At 40.6% G+C, this 20,742-nt stretch overlaps 1 long non-coding RNA gene across 2 annotated transcripts; it reads right to left on the reverse strand.

Annotated features, from left to right (window-relative positions):
* Positions 1 to 178: 178 nt before the first annotated feature.
* LOC102661383 (uncharacterized) lies at positions 179 to 19,736 on the reverse strand. 2 transcript variants are annotated; one of them, XR_415677.4, is made up of 4 exons: positions 19,315 to 19,540; positions 1,473 to 1,547; positions 339 to 491; positions 179 to 250 (listed from the first exon to the last, which is right to left on the reverse strand). It is a non-coding gene; the product is annotated as an uncharacterized lncRNA (long non-coding RNA). The 2 variants fall into 2 exon arrangements; XR_005892480.1 differs by having other exon boundaries at positions 179 to 491; positions 19,315 to 19,736.
* Between the last annotated feature and the right edge of the window lie 1,006 nt (positions 19,737 to 20,742).

A 20,742-nucleotide genomic window follows, 5' to 3' on the forward strand; every position in this document is an offset into this window, starting at 1 on the left:
TTATTTAAATAACCGATGTTGTTAGTCTGCACAAGCAATTACCATAAACTTTACTTGGATTTATCAGTTGAAGACCACCATAACCAATAAATTAAGCTAAAATATGATGCTTTATAGATTATTCATGAAAAAAAAGAGTGAACAGTTTAGAAACAAATAAATTAAATGCCAAATGAACTAGGTAAATTTGTTATCACCTTTGGAAATTGAGCTTCAGCAAGGGCTTGAAAATGCTCCAACTCTTTTCTGTCTAAAAGAAATATAGCTTATACGACTTTATACTAACAAGAAGAAATAAATTTTTGCAAAGCTGAAAAAATGTACAACCAGACTCTTACATATATTTTTGGTTCTTGAAACTCAGAAACCTCTGTTTCATCAAACCAAACAAGTTTTGATAGTCCTAAATTTCAGCCATATTCTCTTTATCAAGACCTTGGTTTTCTCGATCGTGTCTGACACAATTACAATGACTCTCTGGTTGTTTCTCCCTACAGTTAATGAAGACAAATAATTGTAACAATCAAATCTTAGTTCCCAGTCCACATTCAAATCATTAAGTCAAATTCAAGAACCAACATAAATAAGAATACATATCTCAAATGAAAAATATGGGGCATATTTGGAATTAGATCTAATAACAAGTATACCTTTTGCCTAGAAACTGGTATAGCAACCCTAGAGGACTTGGTCTATTGCGCAACTATTTCTAATGCCTTGCTTCCACCAATAAAATTTGGGTGGAAGTGTTTATGTAGTCCATTTGCATAATTGAGTAGTTCAAATAAGAAATCATGGACATTGAAATTGATTATTCACTCTAATAGACTGACCATCACAATTGATATGAATAAGCTGACTGACAGACTCATGGCATGTCAATGGTTCCTACTAGACACCAAAAACTTATGAAGATCTTAAATTGAAATGATTTTTGTTAAATATAAGAAATAAAAGAAAAGAAAAGAAAACTTATATAAAGATTAAAACAATGGCTTGCCGCAAACCTCTAGTATAAACTGCATTCAAGTTATAAATGTCATAGACTTCATTGAGTAATCCCTCATGCATCATTCAATCTACCCTCTGCTCTACATATCTATCCAGTACAGGGAGAAATGCATCCACACATATAAAACAACAATCATATCTTAAGTTATCAACTTGACCCCACTTCTGCCCTACCACAAGCAAGACCAATATTATTTAAAATGGAAAAAAGAATCAACAAACATACTGCAATAAAACATGAATTAAATATCCTTCCTCCATTATTAATCCACTTGATGCCCACAACAATTTTCCACCAACAGAATAAAATGGAAATAGTGAGGAAGCCTGATTAGTGAATTGTGAAGCAATCACTTATAAGGCAATAACTTGAGGTATATCAAAGTATATATTTATGGACAAAGGGAAAAGAGACTATTGAATTTCCAGTTGATCAATGAGTGCTAAAGAAGAAAACAAACCTTTGCTGCCTTTCCTTGAAAAATATTGCTAGGAAGAACACTAGTGCCATTGTACAAATTAATATATTGATTTATCTGAAACCCAAAAAACACGTGTAGACATGTCATCCCCAGTTAGGCATTCCATATAATTTTAGATGTTCAAAAATGAATTGAAAGTCCATATTGCTTCTAAATTCTAATATACGTACAGCACACAAGAACTATAAAATCATAAGACTTACAATAATAGGCATATTTATACATGCTTTATACTGTTATATGAAATTAACTTAAATACATTGATAGTGTAAATATTTTTTATACACTGATAGAAATTTAAATAAATAAAATGAAGAACATAATGAGATACAAAGAATACATGAAGCATGATTCAAAATCCCAACCTGGATATAGTAATTAGTGCCCCTAACTATAACAGGCAAGTGATTACGAGCCGATATATCATTATCCATGGACACAAAAAAACTCTCATAGTCTCATTATCCTTGGACTAATTTAGGCCGGTATTTAATATTTAAAAGATATTTTTTTATACTTATTTTTAGAAAACAAAATAGAAAACTGTGTTACGTGTCGCAACCTACCCTTCGGCGGGAGGGTGACGCGTGACTCGCGGGATGCGTGTTCCATGAAAGGAATACACGCGGAGTCGCAACCAACATTTATTTGAGGAAAACGTCGGAAAAACCGGAAAAGACGCGATCTACGAACTTTTTAAGTGAAAGGCTCGGGAGTTGTATTTACGCGCGGGGAAGGTATTAGCACCCCACACGTCCGTCACAAGGGACGACAACCTTTAATCGAATGTGCAAACATGACTTTGATTTTTAGTTCCCTTTTATGTCCTTATATCCTTTATACCCTTTTTATATTTTTTCCTTTTTTGTGGTCGACAAGGGTGTTTCCCTTTGCTCCTACGTATTCCTCAATTTGCGATGAGGAAATCAGACCTACGTAGTTCTTTCTTTATCAAGTGATTCTTTTTTTACTTAAAAGGTGATCATTTTAAGGCGTTGGACCTTAAAAATGATTCATTTTACTTAGTGATAAATTGAAATGACAAACTTCAAAAACCTATTTTTGTGGACGAGCTTGACTAGGCGAGTTGATTTTAGCCTTAGTTTCACTTTAGTTATTAGTCAATTCGATTAAGAATGAGAAATCCCAAAGAGAAAACGTCCAATTGATTTTTCGCTTTATTTTACTAAAAGGTATTTTTTGATTATTATATTATTTTTTATCTCTTTTTGTTTTCCAACGTGGTTACGGCACGACCGAACGGTCGGAATTCATTTTAACCGAAGCTAACGGATAATATAATTCAAACGATCGGTGGAAATTTATTTTATTTTTAAGTTAAGCGAGAAATGACTTAAGTAAAATGGCTTAAGCACGTCAAAAGGGGGTATAAAAAGTAAATGAAATGAGAATAAAAATACACGAAACACAATGTGGACCACCATGGGTACATAGAATGAATCGAAAAGCTTGGTTCGAGGTACTTACCGTTGAAGATCGAAGAACGATGAAGAACGAATGAAGAACGTCGAAGAACGGTTGAAACCTTTGCGAAATTCTTCATGGAAAATGTTACGGAAACGTTTCGGAAGCGCCTCGGCTTAGATTTTCTTCACGGAAACAATTTTTCCAAGCAAATTCGAAAGAGAGAGAAGTGCCTAAGGGGTTGAACCCTTTTCTTCTTCACTTCCTCCCCTATTTATAGCAAAATAGGGGAGATGCTTGCCGCCCAGCTCGCCCAGGCGAGCCAAGTTGCTTCCTCCAGAAGCAACAGCCTTCTGGAGGGCCCAAGTGGGCCTGGGTGCTATTTGCACCCCCATTTTTACTAAGTACACCCCCCTCTGCCTTTTTTTTTGGTGATTCTTTTTTCGTAAAGTTACGGAAACTTACGAATTTTGTAACGATACTTGTTTTCTTTCCGTAATGTTACGGAACCTTGCGGATTACATAATCATCCCCTTTTTGACTTACGGAATGTTACGGAACCTCACTTAATTATGCAACGATGCCTCCATTTGATTTCCGATGTGTCACGGAAACTTACGGATTGTGCATCAATATTTTTTTGGTTTTCCGGCATGTCCTGGAATTTCACAAATTGCCTAATGATGGGTGCCAAGCACCTCACAAGGACCAAAGAAAAGTCGCATGTCATCAAGCAAAGGTCCCCGGACGAAATTAGGGTATGACAGTTGCCCCTCTTTACTTGTCTTTTATTGGAGATAAAAGGAAAGTAAAGATAAGACACTAATTTCGTTCCTCTCGATTTGATGAGAGTCACGGGTGACCATAAAATCTCCACATGCAAATGACTTGTTGTTCCCGAGGGAACAAAAGGTGCAGAAGACGATGTCAGTCTCTGCATGCTATTAAGCGTTCTGTCTTACAGATAGCAAAAGAATGTTTATACGGATAACCACTCGGGTATTTCCGCCCGTCAGCGTGACTCAAAAGTCAGTATGACAGATCTTGTGAGTGCGGAAGATAATGTAAACCTCTGCGTGTCATCGGGCCCGCCGCCTCTGGATGACAAAGGGTGCAGAATGACTAAATTTTGTCTCTGCGCGCCATCGGACACGACTGTGTCTGAATGGCAAAGGGGTGCGAAATGACCAAATTTTGTCTCCGCATGTCATCGGGCCCGCCGCCTCTGGATGACAAAGGGTGCAGAATGACTAAATTTTGTCTCTGCGCGCCATCGGACACGACTGTGTCTGAATGGCAAAGGGGTGCGGAATGACCAAATTTTGTCTCCGCATGTCATCGGGTCCGCCGCCTCTGTATGACAAAGGGTGCAGAATGACCAAATTCTGTCTCTGCGCGCCATCGGACACGACTGTGTCTGAATGGCAAAGGGGTGCGGAATGACCAAATTTTGTCTCCGCATGTCACATGACCTCAGGGTCAGTATGACAGATCTTGTGGGGCGGCCGACAAAAGCAAGGCTCTTGCTCCTACGTATCCTCCAATGAGGAACTCAGACCTACGTAGTTCTAGATAACTTGTGAGACTTGAAAAAGTCTTGACCGGAAGATGCTGACATCTCCGGAAAGGGCGCAGATGACCATATTGGCCTCTGCTCATCAATCACACTTGGGGTCACTGAATGACGAGGTGCGGATAACCGTAAGGTGTCTCCGCGAGCTACCAGCTTTTGAGTCATGGTAACAAAAAGCGGTGCGGTCGACAAAAGCGAGGCTCTTGCTCCTACGTATCCTCCAATGAGGAACCCAGACCTACGTAGTTCTGGATAACTTGTGAGAGTTAAAAAAAGTCTCGGTGTTTTCTCCACTAAAATGCAAACATGCTTTAGCAAAGAGACAAATATTCCAACCGTTTAGAGCAGCATATGCTTTTTTGAGTGACAAACACTGCGTCTACCAGGGAAGGAGAGTCTGCTGATGGAATCCCCCATAACCATAAATGAGATTTTGGATGTTAGCATTTTGTTTCTAAATGACCATTTAGAGGAAACACTGGGTTCGACAAAACAGAAGAAATCCACTCAAAGTGTATCAATCTTGCACAGGTAAGTGTTTCATCCTAATTCCAAACCATAGATATGTCATGACTTGATTTTGCAATTTATTTCCTATCAAATCAAAAATTACATGCGTGATCATGGATCAATAGGACTTCCCTTGGGAATGGGTTCTTTTGATGGGTTTTTCGGCTTTTGTGTGTTTTTGGCTTTTGATTTTTGGTTGGCTTTTTCTTTTTCTGTTTTTGTTTGACGCGAGGCGAACAAGTCACCGACGCACAGGATTTTGGTTGGTAATCAAAGGGAGAAGACCACTTTTAGGTTATGGTTTCCTTTTCTTTCTTTTGTTCATTTGGTGACAATTCCGAATTTGTTCAGATATTGTCTGGTCCAGAGACCTCTCTGCATATTTCTTCTGTTTTCTATCGATCCTTGATCAGGAGCTTTCTTTCCTTCTTCTCCTTCTCTTTTTTCTTTCTCCCACTCTTTGATTGGGAATTTCCTTTCCTCTCTTTTTTCCTTTGATTGGAAATTTTCCTTCTCTCCTTTTTTTTTTGCTTCCTCTTTGATTGGAAATTTTCCTTCTCCTTTTGTTTTTTGCTTCCGAGGGTAAGGATTGACATTCTCACCCTGGGTCAAGGTTTATGGTGAGTCAGGATTTTGGCTCAAAGCTTGTAGAATGGCTAGACATGATACATGTCAGGGTTTGGTTCAAGGATAAAAGGGATGCCCCACATTATTTCCATGACACAAATGCAAAAATGATGATTTGGAAACTTTATGCAAAACTGGTCATGCATGCACCTATGTGGACACTCAAGTGTCAAATTTTTATGGTCATGTGATGCTAAGGCTCAGGATTCATTTCCTCTATTTTTAGTCAACCCAATGTTTCCAAAATATGTTCTTTTATCAATTTGTGCATTCATTCGAGTCCATTTCGGGCGTCCGGGAAAATTTTCACAACATTCACCCTTCAGGTGTATACACATTTTTCAAAAACTAGTTATGATCAGTGAATTTTTTCAAAGAAAAGTTGGAAGTCATCTCTTTTCAAAAGCATGTTGGTTTTTCAGCTAGACAACTTATTTTTCTTTTTTTTTTCTTCCTTTTTTTTTATCATTATCATTTGTTTATTTCTTTTTCTTGTTTGTCTTTGTTTTTTTTTTCCCTTTTTTTTTCATGAGGTATTTTGCTACCTAAACATGTGTATATTTTTGTGAGGTATTTTTGCTATATACATGCATATCCAAGGTATCTTGCTACCTAAACATACATATATTTTGTGTGAGGTATTTTTGCTATATACATGCATATCTAAGGTATCTTGCTACCTAAACATACATATATATATTTTGTGAAGTGTGTTTTTGTTTACATACATGCATATCTAAGGTATCTTGCTACCTAAACATACATATATATATTTTGTGAAGTGTGTTTTTGTTTACATACATGCATATCTAAGGTATCTTTCTACCTAAACATATATATATTTTGTGAAGTATTTTTTTGTTACATACATGCATATCTAAGGTATCTTTCTACCTAAACATACATATATATATTTTGTGAAGTGTTTTTTTGTTTACATACATGCATATCTAAGGTATCTTTCTACCTAAACATACATATATATTTATTTTGTGAAGTATTTTTTTTGTTACATACATGCATATCTAAGGTATTTTCACTACCTAAACATACATATATATATTTTGTGAGGTATGACTACCTTCCGAGCTTGCGCTTGTTTTATTTAAATTCCCAGGATCATGAGCAACTAGGTGCGTCCTACTATAAAAAGTGATCAAATAACAAGCATAGATTCAAAAGGTACTAGGTTGCCTCCTAGTAGCGCTTCTTTAACGTCTTGAGCTGGACGCGTAATGATTTGTCGGTCATGGACCCAGCTGGACGCTTCTTTAACGTCTTGATGAAAGCTCGATTAGTAGGGGGCCTGATGCCCTTGCTGGAGGTGACAGGTACTCCGTAGAACTGACAGAGACCCGTAATTAGAGCTTGACAACTCCAAGACCCTGTTGGACTTCTTCGAGTCCACTGGGTGTCTTGCAGGCGCAATCCCTGCAAACAATAGATGAAATCAGAAATCAGTTGAGCGATGTGCATACTTACCTATGATGACGTGACCTTGCCGGGGCGGGGGGGGGGGGGGTATGGGCACCCTGTAGGACTGATAGAGGCCCGTAACCAGAGTTGGAAACCCCAGGGCCCTGTTTGATTTTTCCGGGTCCACTGGGTGTCTTTGTGGGTGCGATCCCTGCAAACAATAGATGGTATCAGAAATTAGTTGAACCATGTGCATACTTACCCACGTCGGGACGACACAGACCAACTGATACTTTTGCAGGGGGAGATTGGCATTGCGGTCGCTGGGCAAAATGTTGCTAAGTAGCAATGTCATCTATATCTGTGTAAGAGTGGTCATGTCGGTGCGCATGATCCGCACTCGTCTCTTTGCAGCGGCACGGGTAAAATCTTGCCCCAATATGCATAGTAGTTGTGTAATAGCCTCCCTCTCTGGTTGTGCTCGCACAGTTGGTCACCCTCCAATATCAGGGGGGCCCAGGAACCGTTAAAAGGAAACTACTAGCCCCTTAACCGGGAGTGCAAGTCTCGGTTAAGCATTTAAGGGCAGAGGACCTTAAATTCTCTTAAGGTGTGGATGTGGAGCACACTGAAAATGAGGACACGTAGCCCTCTAAAGGTGAGGGCGTGCAGCCCTCTCAAGGCGAGGATGTGTAGTCCTCTGGAGGTGAGGGCATGCAGTCCTCTGATGGCGAGGACGTGTAGTCCTCTCAAGGTGAGGGCGTGCAGCCCTCCGTTGACGAGGACGTGCAGTTCTCTGATGGCGAGGGCGTGTAGCCCTTAGAAGGTGAGGGCGTGCAGCCCTCTGACTGTGAGGGTAACTAGTACCCAAGGTGAGAACGTGTAGCCCTCTCAAGGCGAGGACATGTAGTCCTCTGGAGGTGAGGGCGTCCAGCCCGCTGATGGTGAGGACGTGTAGTCCTTTCAACGGTGAGGGTAACTAGTATCCAAGGTGAGGGCGTGTAGCCCTCTCAAGGCGAGCACGTGTAGTCCTCTGGAGGTGAGGGCGTCCAGCCCTCTGATGGTGAGGACGTGTAGTCCTCTCAAGGCGAGGACGTGTAGTCCTCTGACGGTGAGAGTAACTAGTACCCAAGGTGAGGGCGTGTAGCCCTCTCAAGGCGAGGACATGTAGTCCTCTGGAGGTGAGGGCGTGCAGCCCTCCGATGGTGAGGACGTGTAGTCCTCTCAAGGCGAGGACGTGTAGTCCTTTCAACGGTGAGGGTAACTAGTACCCAAGGTGAGGGCGTGTAGCCCTCTCAAGGCGAGGACATGTAGTCCTCTGGAGGTGAGGGCGTGCAGCCCTCCGATGGTGAGGACGTGTAGTCCTCTCAAGGCGAGGACGTGTAGTCCTTTCAACGGTGAGGGTAACTAGTACCCAAGGTGAGGGCGTGTAGCCCTCTCAAGGCGAGGACATGTAGTCCTCTGGAGGTGAGGGCGTGCAGCCCTCCGATGGTGAGGACGTGTAGTCCTCTCAAGGCGAGGACGTGTAGTCCATTCAACGGTGAGGGTAACTAGTACCCAAGGTGAGGGCATGTAGCCCTCTCAAGGCGAGGACATGTAGTCCTCTGGAGGTGAGGGCGTGCAGCCCTCCGATGGTGAGGACGTGTAGTCCTCTCAAGGCGAGGACGTGTAGTCCTTTCAACGGTGAGGGTAACTAGTACCCAAGGTGAGGGCGTGTAGCCCTCTCAAGGCGAGGACGTGTAGTCCTCTGATGGTGAGGGTAACTAGTACCCAAGGTGAGGGCGTGTAGCCCTCTCAAGGCGAGGACATGTAGTCCTCTGGAGGTGAGGGTGTGCAGCCCTCCGATGGTGAGGACGTGTAGTCCTCTCAAGGCGAGGACGTGTAGTCCTTTCAAGGCGAGAGCGTGCAACCCTCTGTTGGCGAGGACGTGTAGTCCTCTAAAGGTGAGGGCGTGTAGCCCTACGAAGGTGAGGACGTGTAGTCCTCTCAAGGCGAGGACGTGTAGTCCTCTAAAGGTGATAGGTACAAGTACCCATGGGTCCACCCTTATGAGAAAGCAAGAGATCGACTCATCGAGAGGGCCGGTCATCCCAAATCCACAAGATTTGGACATTAGATGTAGGAAATCTATGCAGTTAACATGATTTTTAGGGATGCAGATGCATGCAACCTTTGTCGTGAAATTTGGTAAATGCGGACTTCATATGAAACAATGCAATGTAATGGAAAGTTGTACAATGTTCATGACATTCTTTCCCTATTTTGTGATTTTGATTTTGATTTAATTTTTTTGGAAAACACAGATTGACTGTCCTTTTGAAAGAGGTGATAATTCATGCAACCTCATCCTATCTTTTTGCAAATCTCTCCGGGAACTCCCTTAGAGTGTGTGTTCTGTTTGATTTAGTCACTTTACCATTTTGGAGTGACGGCAATGGATTCGTTTGATGTTTGATCAATCCATTGAAATCCTAGGGTTTGTCCCCCTTTTTTGTTAAAAACATCGATGGGTGAGAACTTTTGATCGGCCCCTATGTTCACTTGAGGCTCATGCACGGTGCCCCTCATTGCCCCAGTGTAAGGCTTTGAGGTACCAATCGTTGTCTTTCGTCATGACCTTGTAGGAGGGAACCTATTGGGTGAGAACTTCTAATCTGCCCCTAGGTTCGCTTGAGGTTTTTGCATGGTGCCTTTCGTTGCCCCAATGTAGGGCTTAGAGGTACCAAGTGTTGTCTTGTTTTCACGACCTCGTAGTGAGGAAGAATGAAAGAAGCAGTTGATTATTGCAAAAAGAATTTTCCAAGGACGAGAAATAGTTGAAGGATCTTTCAGTTGATGGATTAAGTCAAATGACTCCTATGTAGAAGCAAGATGTTTTGATGTCTTGATGATGCTAAAGGATCAAGTGCTTCTAAGTTTTATTCAAGACAAGAATCCAAGAAAATCAAGATATATGATCAAGTTTGATCTCTTAGAATCTTTAGGAAGAAGTTTCCAAATTGAAACAAACAAAAGGTTTGACCAAAGAATTCTATCATTTCAAATTGAGATTTGCTCTCTGGTAATCGATTACCAGCAGTTGAAAATGTTTTAATTCAAATTTTTAAAACCTGTAATCGATTACATAAGTCTTGTAATTGATTACCAGAGGGGATTTTCAAAAAATAATTTCCAAGAGACATATCTATTCAAATGTTTTATGAACGGCCATTCAAATATTTTAAAGAGAGTTTTCATTGCCCAAACAATTTTATCCTCTCGAAAGATCAAGAGCTTTTCTGAACTGAAATGTCTTATCCTCTCAAAAAGATTCCTTGGTCAACCACTTGCATATTCAATAAGGAATTTTTGATTGATCTTCATTTTACAATCTACCTCTTTTACGAGAGACCTCTTCTTCTTTTCTTCTTATTTCTGAAAAGGGATTAAGAGACTGTGGGTCTCTTGTTGTAGAGGATTCCTGAACACATGGGAAGGGTTATCCCTGTGTGCATTGTTAATCCGAAAAGAGAGAGTGATAGTTCAATTCGGGAATAGTCTTTGCATCTTAATTCAACCCCCCTTTTTCTTAAGGTAACTGAGGCCATTTGTCCAACATCCTATTCTTGATAACTCACTTCTCTCTAAAAAGACAAAATGAGGTCACATGAACGTCTATATTTTTACTTGAAAACACAGTCAATCAAAGGCCTTTTTTATTTTTTATTTTGAAACTTATTTGTTTTGAACTTTGCTCGTTGTTTTACGGCACCCCCACCAACGTGCAAGATGAGTAATCTCTGATTGAACGGTCTTGGAAGTCAACACTCAGGAGCGCAGGTTGCTTGAGCAAACAGACCAATGGCTTACACTCACATTCCGGTGGAAGTTGAATAAGCAAAGATGTGTTCGTGAGAGGATGTCCATTTTATCTATATCATTTAGCATTGTAACTGTGGTTTATGGCATAAACCTGAAAATCCTGATGAGTCATAACAACAGCTTCCAGAATTGCCCCATGTATGGTGTTGCTTGTCAATGTTAGGATTTCAACAAGCGATTCTCCTCAAATTTCAGCCAGCCCGTATCAATTAGACTTCACACTTTATGCTTCGGGGTCATACAATGCTCAATGGAATGCCCCGGGGCTCCTCCATGATAAGCACACGTTGCGTTCGAGTCGTATCCTCAGAAAAATGGAGGTTGAGGAACCTTGGTTGGGGTTATGGCTACCATTGAATTATTGAGTGGATATGGGATCAAGTTTAGCATATGACAACGGAATTTGGGGTGAACCCTACAGGCTTTTTGCTGCAAAATTCCTTTTTGTTGGTGTTTTTTGGTTTGTGCTAAAGGTGGTCTTTGTCATTGGAAGTGCGGTAGACAGACTTTGTGGTTGATTTAGGGATGGCCTTTGTGGATAACGGGGCGGTGGTAAGGAGAAGGTTTGTTATTGGCTGAGTAAAGACATTGTTGGGTTGGTGGGAAACTTGGCCGTACAGGAATGGCAGTCACAGCATGGGTTTCTCCCTCATCCTCACCCTCTTTATTTGCCCCAGTTTTCTCATTCGTCCAAGCAGGATGATTAAATTTGCCTCTTTTCAGACCCACTTCGATCTTTTTGCTGGCGAAGACCAAATCTGTAAAACTTGAAGGTGTGTAACCCACCATTTTTTTCATAGTAGAACACCGGTCACGTGTCTACTGTCATTGCGACAATCTCTTTCTCTATTTATTGGGGGCGCTACTTGAGCTGCCAAGTCTCTCCATCTTTGGGCGTATTCTTTTGAAAGATTTGTGCCCCCTTTTTGCACATGTTCTGTTGTTGCATCCTATCCGGAACCATATCAAAATTGTACTGATACTGCCTAACAAAGGCAACCACTAGGTCCTTCCAAGAATGGACTCGGGAAGGTTCCAAGTTAGTGTACCAGGTAACAGCTACCCAGTAAGACTTTCTTGGAAGGAATGTATCAGTAATTCCTTATCTTTTGCGCATGCCCCCATCTTCCGATAATACATCTTTAGATGGTTCTTGGGGCAAGTAGTCCCCTTGTACTTGTCAAAGTCCAGCACCTTGAACTTGGGAGGGGTGATGATATTGGGTTCTAGGAACAACTCTTTTAGGTTAGCAAAGGCATAATCTTCACCTCCTTCAATGGCCCTGAGCCTTTCCTCTAAATGATCTAACTTTTCCATTTTTGCCATAGCACGAGGGTTTTTACTTATTGTGGAATGCAAGAGGTGTAGCTGGGGGTGATACTGAGGGCCTTCCGGAGTGTTTTCAAGGGGTATACCACCAACTGCTTGCCCTTCAGTGGCATATCCGAGCCAAGGCTCGAAGTCAGCTAGATTGTGGTGGGGAATTTCATGTGTCTCTTCCACGGTTTAAGAGACATGTGCATGATCAGTTTGGGGTTGCTGGCTCTCAATGGGTGTAGGAGTGGAGTTATTGACATTCTTATTGGGAGTGTACGCCACATTGGGTGGCGTATAGTTGAGAGGCAAGCCATATGGCGGGAAGGCATGCTCGTTTTGAATTTGCACATCATGGGGGCCGCCCGTACTTCCCAAATCTTTGCCTACCATATCTGAGGTTGGATGATTCATTTGGTTGATGCCGGATGGGGACGTCGGGTTCACCTTAGCAACAACGCTGGTAGCGGCAATTGTAACCGCATTGGCTTCCATTATCTTCTTCACGCTCATCATGGCCTCCATCATTGTGGCCATTTTCTCTTTAATGGCCTCCATGTCGGCCTTCATCTTCTCTTGTATCTCCTCTACTTCACCCATTACTCTAGCTCTAGCACGAGTTCAGCAAGGGCGCCGTAAAGCGTGTCCTTTTCTTTTTGATAACAATGATTAAGTTCATTTTATTTTATTTTATTTTATTTTTCAAGGAAAGAATGCAATGAGCAATGCAACCAATGAAAAGCATGGATGCATGCGAATGGTGTACAGTTGAAGTATTGCGAGTTTTTATGCAGGATATGGGGTTGAATCAATTTAGATTTTCAACATGGTCCATGACATCTTTGTCAAGGTGAAACTAGAAGTAACAAGGACATCAACAATCCTAAATATGTTTAGCAGTAGACGAAGCAGTGATGTGACTCGATTCATCTTTTGCCCCAATTTTTGCAAGATAGTTACTTCCATACTTCAACTTGACTTGATGAACTTTTTTCGAAAAAGCATGAGCTTGGTTCAACCCCATAACCCAGGGAATGACAATTTTGATCGCCAACACTTCAACAACATTTCATAGGGATGAAAGACTCGGGAATACACATACTATGCATGGAGAATGTAATTATCAAATTGAGATGCCCGAAGAAACATCTTTTCTTAGTTAACCATGCATTAGGTACCATGTTCAATTATTTTGTTTGGTTGTTGTGTGTTTTTTTTTTTTTTTAGAAATGGGTTTATGATCCCAACATGGTTGGCTCATGGTGCCTAACACATGCAACTAAGAATGTAGCGTGAAGTTTCACGCTTCCTCTTTTTTGTTTTTGTTTTGTAGAGGAAAACGCAAGGATGAGCAAACATGAAAACAAATGGTATGCAATTTTGCAGATCAAAAGTTTGTTGAACGCATATGCATGATGATGCAATGACTCATGCAAAATGTGATGCTGGAATATGATAACGGACAAATGCATGAACGATATGTTCATTATGATGCCATGAAGAGATGCTTATGCGATGCATGATATGAATGCATTTTACGGACACGAGAGCCCGGAAAATTATCTCTTCTTACTTGCGCATTTGGGGGCGCAGTGCCCCATGTGTACAATTAAGAAGGTGATATGGACCTTCCGGCTTCCCGTGACAAAGGACGAGACCAACATACAATGCATGCTAGAGATAAAATGCGGGAGTGACTTGATTTGCACTGATTTTTGGAGTAAAAATGTGGGATAAACTCGTTTTATTCAAAAGGTTATAACTAGTCAAGATCTGAGCGACAATACAAACTTCCTAGCGGTTTCTAATCATATGGTCCATTAAGTCTATCATATGCTGACAATAGATGAGAAGTCCGTGGATCTCCTTGGGGGCGGAGTAGGTGTCCGCCATTGCTTTGGCCTTGGCTAGCAATCGGGGAAGTTCTTGACTCCTGTTCAAAGTAAGAGCAAATCGGTCCATCCATATTGTTGCCTCTTGGTGCAATGAATCAATTACCCTTTCCCTTGCTTCCATTTCTGCTGATATCTTGGTGTACTCATCCTCTAGCCTTTGCTCGTGAGTCGCTGCTAGATTTAGCTTCTCTTTGCACTCATCGATGATGGCCCACATATTCCCTTCAGTCTCGCTTAACTGTTGGGACAAATTTCTTTCCGACCTAAGGCAAGCCTTTAGCTCGTCCTTCAAGATCATGCCTTTGACCCGTGATGATTCCTTTCACCTCTTCGGAGCTTGAGCTCACTATTGCTGCCCTATAAAGCCCCTCAAAACTTTGTTTTGGTCGTGTTCTTACTTTCGGGCCTTCTTGGTTTCTCGTTCCAAGGCTTCAGCGGTGGCCATATTGACGTCCCTTAGTTCATCATACTCTCTTCAGACTTTGATGGCTATGGACTTGAACTTCTCTTTGACTACCCGGGCTCTTTCAAGCTTTGCCTTTAGGGCTTGTACCTCATCACTTTCTTCCGAAGCTTTAACCTCATTGTCTCTCACAGTCTTTAGATTTGGGAGCCAATCCAATCCTTGTGTTCGGACTCTCAGCCACTTATGATAGCCGCCGATGATCCCATTACTGCTTCCCTTAAGCTCTCTGTCCTTTCTTCATGCCGCATCCCATGCCTTGCGAACTCCTTGGAGTACCCTCGCATTGTGGTCACTGAAACCCCGTGCGATGAAAGGCGTGATGCTTTCGTCTGATGGCACTCCTCTCATGGGGTAGCCAAGTTGTCTTATGGCGAGGACGGGATTATAATTAATACAACCCCTTGTTTCATCAAGGGAACATTTGGACATCCTTCGCATGAAGATAGAATCCTGATTCTTCCTTCCTTCTAGCGAGGGAACAAATTAACAGACGCCCCTCCATGCTAGCCAAGAGTTGGGCTAGCCAAGAGTTGGTCTCAATTTGCCTTTCCTTTTTCGACGCACGAGCGGTGACCTTGTAGCAGATAGACGGCCTAACTTCTTGGAGAAAAAAAAAGGTGTGAAACCAGCCACACATAGAGAGCCAGTGCACAACAAACAATTCTTGCACTGCTCTTTTCACATCCCCGTGTCATACATGGCCAAAATGGCGACGACCGGGCTTTCCTTGCCATGATGAAAGGCGAGGAAAGCGTCAATCGCTGCTAGGTCCACTAACCCTTCCATATTCGGAAAGAGGACAACTCCAAAGATCAAGAGCGCCAAGATGTCAATAAAAGAAAGCCCAGTCGCCTTGATTTGCCAAGGCCTTTTGCCCTTTCCTCCAAACACTTCCTTGGTACTCCGACTACCCCATTCCTATTTTTCTTTACACGGTCCAACTCTTGTGCTGAGATTTTCATTACCTTGGCAACTCTTGTCGTGGAGGGATAGAACCTAGAGAAAAGATATGGCTTCCTTCCTCCCAGTGGGCATCCCAGGATTTCTTCAAACTCTTTCACAGTCGGCACTAGATGGAAGTCCTCGAATGTGAAGCACCTTAGGGGCTGGTCATAATACTGGGAAAGGGATGCAATCGGTTCCATGGAGACTTCTACCCTAGCTAGGTCCCAAATCTTACCATAGGCTTTGCGGAAGGCTTGCTGTTGAAGTTGACCCATTAATTGCCCCAACTCTCGTAAACTAGTGACCTCTAAGCTCTTGATTTTGACTTGATAGAACCTCTTTTTAAGCGAAGGCTTTTGACTTGATCCCATGTTTTATTAAAGTGAAATAAAATCTAGTGCGAATCAAAACTCCGACATCTATCATGGGTGGAATGGATGAATGCACGAAGGAATGCATATGACACGTATGCAATTTATGAATACGGGAGCCTGCGAAATTGTCTCCTTCTTAGATACAACGTCTTGGGGTAGCAAAGTGTCCAACGTATGTATTTAAGAAGGTGACACGGACCCTCCGTTGGTTTGCCCAAGAGAGGGGATTAAGACGGAACCCGCACATGATGCATATGCGAAAGGTACAATACGGGGATGTACATAGTACGACAATATTCACAAAATATAAGCAAAAGGGTATGTGATAATTATGCATGGGAGTGTGAAAAATGGCACGCAGCGTGTCCACTCCGTGCCCCTATTCAAGGGATCTATATGGGAGAGAACTAACTAGGCATTTAGTGATAACCCCCAAGGTAGTCATATCTCTTTTGATAGTTTCTAGAGGTATCATTCTCTTCGAAGAACATATTGCAGCAGTAGGGACTACTAGCAACAATAAGTTTTCAAAGGGAAAAGCTCTAGATGAGGGTTCACTGTAATCAAGCAAGTCGGAGACCTAGCATGATCACATATTCACCTCCACTCCTTATGTTCCCACGAACCCGGGTATAGGGCCCCTTTTCAACCCACCGTGTGTGCAAATAGTGTTAGTGTTTGTGTGCATCGAATGAATAAATATTTACCTCATGCATACAAAAAATGCACTAAAAGTATCAAAGAGTTATATATACAAGAACATAATAAAGGGAAACCAACAAAGGAGTAAGTCATGGCAAAACTTTGCACAAGATTAAATGGCCTAACTCTCTAAAAACAGTCTCCAGTGGAGTCGCCAACTGTCGCAACCTACCCTTCGGCGGGAGGGCGACGCGTGACTCGCGGGATGCGTGTTCCATGAAAGGAATACGCGTGGAGTCGCCACCAACATTTATTTGAGGAAAACGTCGGAAAAACCGGAAAAGACGCGATCTACGAACTTTTTAAGTGAAAGGCTCGGGAGTTGTATTTACGCGCGGGGAAGGTATTAGCACCCCACACGTCCGTCATAAGGGACGGCAACCTTTAATCGAATGTGCAAACATGACTTTGATTTTTAGTTCCCTTTTATGTCCTTATATCCTTTATACCCTTTTTATATTTTTTCTTTTTTTGTGGTCGACAAGGGTGTTTCTCTTTGCTCCTACGTATTCCTCAATTTGCGATGAGGAAATCAGACCTACGTAGTTCTTTCTTTATCAAGTGATTCTTTTTTTACTTAAAAGGTGATCATTTTAAGGCATTGGACCTTAAAAATGATCCATTTTACTTAGTGATAAATTGAAATGACAAACTTCAAAAACCTATTTTTGTGGACGAGCTTGACTAGGCGAGTTGATTTTAGCCTTAGTTTCACTTTAGTTATTAGTCAATTCGATTAAGAATGAGAAATCCCAAAGAGAAAACGTCCGATTGATTTTTCGCTTTATTTTACTAAAAGGTATTTTTTGATTATTATATTATTTTTTATCTCTTTTTGTTTTCCAATGTGGTTACGGCACGACCGAACGGTCGGAATTTATTTTAACCGAAGTTAACGGATAATACAATTCAAACGATCGGTGGAAATTTATTTTATTTTTAAGTTAAGCGAGAAATGACTTAAGTAAAATGGCTTAAGCACGTCAAAAGGGGGTATAAAAAGTAAATGAAATGAGAATAAAAATACACGAAACACAATGTGGACCACCATGGGTACATAGAATGAATCGAAAAGCTTGGTTCGAGGTACTTACCCGTTGAAGATCGAAGATCGATGAAGAATGAATGAAGAACGTCGAAGAACGGTTGAAACCTTTGCGAAATTCTTCACGGAAAACGTTACGGAAACGTTTCGGAAGCGCCTCGGCTTAGATTTTCTTCACGGAAACAATTTTTCCAAGCAAATTCGAAAGAGAGAGAAGTGCCTAAGGGGCTGAACCCTTTTCTTCTTCACTTCCTCCCCTATTTATAGCAAAATAGGGGAGATGCTTGCCGCCCAGCTCGCCCAGGCGAGCCAGGTTGCTTCCTCCAGAAGCAACAGCCTTCTGGAGGAATTTTCTGGAGGGCCCAAGTGGGCCTGGGTGCTATTTGCACCCCCATTTTTACTAAGTACACCCCCCTCTGCCTTTTTTTTGTGATTCTTTTTTCGTAAAGTTACGGAAACTTACGAATTTCGTAACGATACTTGTTTTCTTTCCGTAATGTTACGAAACCTTGCGGATTACATAATCATCCCCTTTTTGACTTACGGAATGTTACGGAACCTCACTTAATTATGCAACGATGCCTCCATTTGATTTCCGATGTGTCACGGAAACTTACGGATTGTGCATCAATATTTTTTTGGTTTTTCGGCATGTCCTGGAATTTCACAAATTGCCTAATGATGGGTGCCAAGCACCTCACAAGGACCAAAGAAAAGTCGCATGTCATCAAGCAAAGGTCCCCGGACGAAATTAGGGTATGACATTACGTTATTTTATTATCTTGACAGTTTCTTTATCATTAGAGATAATGTTTAAACCCGTTATATTATAGCCCGCAAGTGGACCGGGTAGGCTGGTTTACCTCTAGTTCCAATTCATATATAATTTAGTATCACAACACATTAGTCAATAGCAGAAATTAATTGATATATATTCTAGCAATTAGCTTTTATATGATTGTCTCTATTCTTAATATTTTCATCAATTTCAAAAACCATTTTCATACAGACATATTGTTCTTAAAGTTGAAAGTAAGATTCCTTACTTTCAACCTCAAAAATGAAAAAATTAAGAAAATAAATCATGGTACCTTGATTATCATGCAAATATAATAATAATAAATTATATCAATGCTGTTTTTTTATATAGTTTGCATCTCTTTTTTTCATTTTATATTTTAACGAAACATTGATAAATAATTGTTTAATATTTAAAACAATACATTACATACATGATAATCAAGTAATTAATTCTCAGCCCCCTATCTTTGACTAAGATATAGCCCTAATCAGATACTACAAAACCAGTGATAGCCACTTTATAGCTTCTGCAATCAGCTAAGCTATCTTTTCAAGATATTTTTTAATTTCCAGTAAGATTGGTAGGGACCAAAGGTACTCCACATTAAGTTTCTAATTAAGATGACAAGAGATAGCATAGCACCCGCAATAAATGTGAAATAATTGAAATCTAGTATGTCATACTATAATATAATACATAGCAGAAATAGTTTCAGACGACACATTTGCCCAATCGAGGCTAAGGATTCTTTTCTCCCATCCACAATAGGGAAAGTAGTGTTGAATACACAGTAAACGCAAGCAAAACAAACAAGCACGAGTAAAAGCTAAACATGAGAAGTTTAGGGAGTAGGGAAGCAGAAAGACCTGAATTTCCCTGCGAATCTCGGAGAAATCGTGGAATTTCCGGTCGGGGAGGTGGAGGAACACGCCGTACTCATCATTGTTGTCGAGGTTGGGCTTGCGCTTGGTCTAGACGAGCTGGAGGACAAGGGGGCGGCACGTGCAGATGTCGTTGCCGCGGGGGAGGAAGTCGCGGCCAACGAAGGCTTCGAGGATGCTGGACTTGCCACTGCTTCGGCTGCCGACGACGGTGACTTGGGGGAGGTCGATGGTGGATTGGCTTTCGACGCGGGAGAAGAAGTCTTAAAGGCGGTAGATCACGCGGGCGAAGATGTCTTGAACCTAGCTAGGGTTTTGATTTGAAAGAAATGGGGGAGAGGCTTACTTAGTCACGCACACGTTGTTGTGTTGTGTATGCCTAGCTTTGGGGTTAAACATTTAAACTTAATTACCTTCGAGAATCCTTGGCCTAGCCTTAAAAAATAATAATTTCACATTAAATATGGAGTTTCATCTTCTCCGTCATTCATGCACTTGCGGATAGCCATGTGACATATGCATGACTAATTTTTTAACCTGCATTCCTTTAATAAAATATTATTATGATGATAGCCATGTGACATATGCACGACTAATTTTTTAATAGTCTTATAATACCTGTTTCTTAAAATATTAAAATTTAATTTATAATACAATAGTAACACATACAATAAAAAATAATTTATATTAATAAATTGCGGATAAATTAATGGAAAATAAATTTTTCTAATTATATATCATTAGAAGATCATACCTCTCCTCTCAAAAAGAAAAAAAAAGATCATATCTCAAAGATTAGTCAATTAAGAAAAATAATCTCAAAAGGAAATTGAGTTCATTTTTTTCTTAAGTGAACGGAAAGCTTAAAAATTGGGTAACCCGTATACTTTTTAATTCCGCAATAAATAATAATCAGTGTAAAATACAGTTTTTTTTAATCTTCTACTCATTCTCCAATTAGTAAAAATAAAACAAAACATTCTCCATGACTGTAATTTTTTTTAGAGAAATCAGATTATGACTGTACTTAAAATACTATCAAATCACTTCATATCTCATATAAAAAGTTTGAGGAGATGTGAGACTTAAAAATCTAATATATCAATTATTAATTATCTTTACCCAAAATTCATCACTATTTAAATACAATCTTTTTTCTTTGTTTCTTCTTTCCTAAATAATTTTTTTATTAAATTTATTAACAAAAAAATCACATAATTAAAAAAATGAGGTTAAAAATAATAAAAAAATGACAAATATAATAAAAATAAATTACATGTCGATTATAATTAACTCAAATTTAAAGACTTAAAACATAATTTTCGTGTCTCATGAAAATATTATTATTTTTGTTCTAAAAAATTTGCTTAAAAATAATTATAATATCATTTTTTAAAATCCTACAAAAATACG

The sequence above is a fragment of the Glycine max genome, chromosome 8 (assembly GCF_000004515.6).
Source record: "Glycine max cultivar Williams 82 chromosome 8, Glycine_max_v4.0, whole genome shotgun sequence".
Taxonomy (NCBI): domain Eukaryota; kingdom Viridiplantae; phylum Streptophyta; class Magnoliopsida; order Fabales; family Fabaceae; genus Glycine; species Glycine max.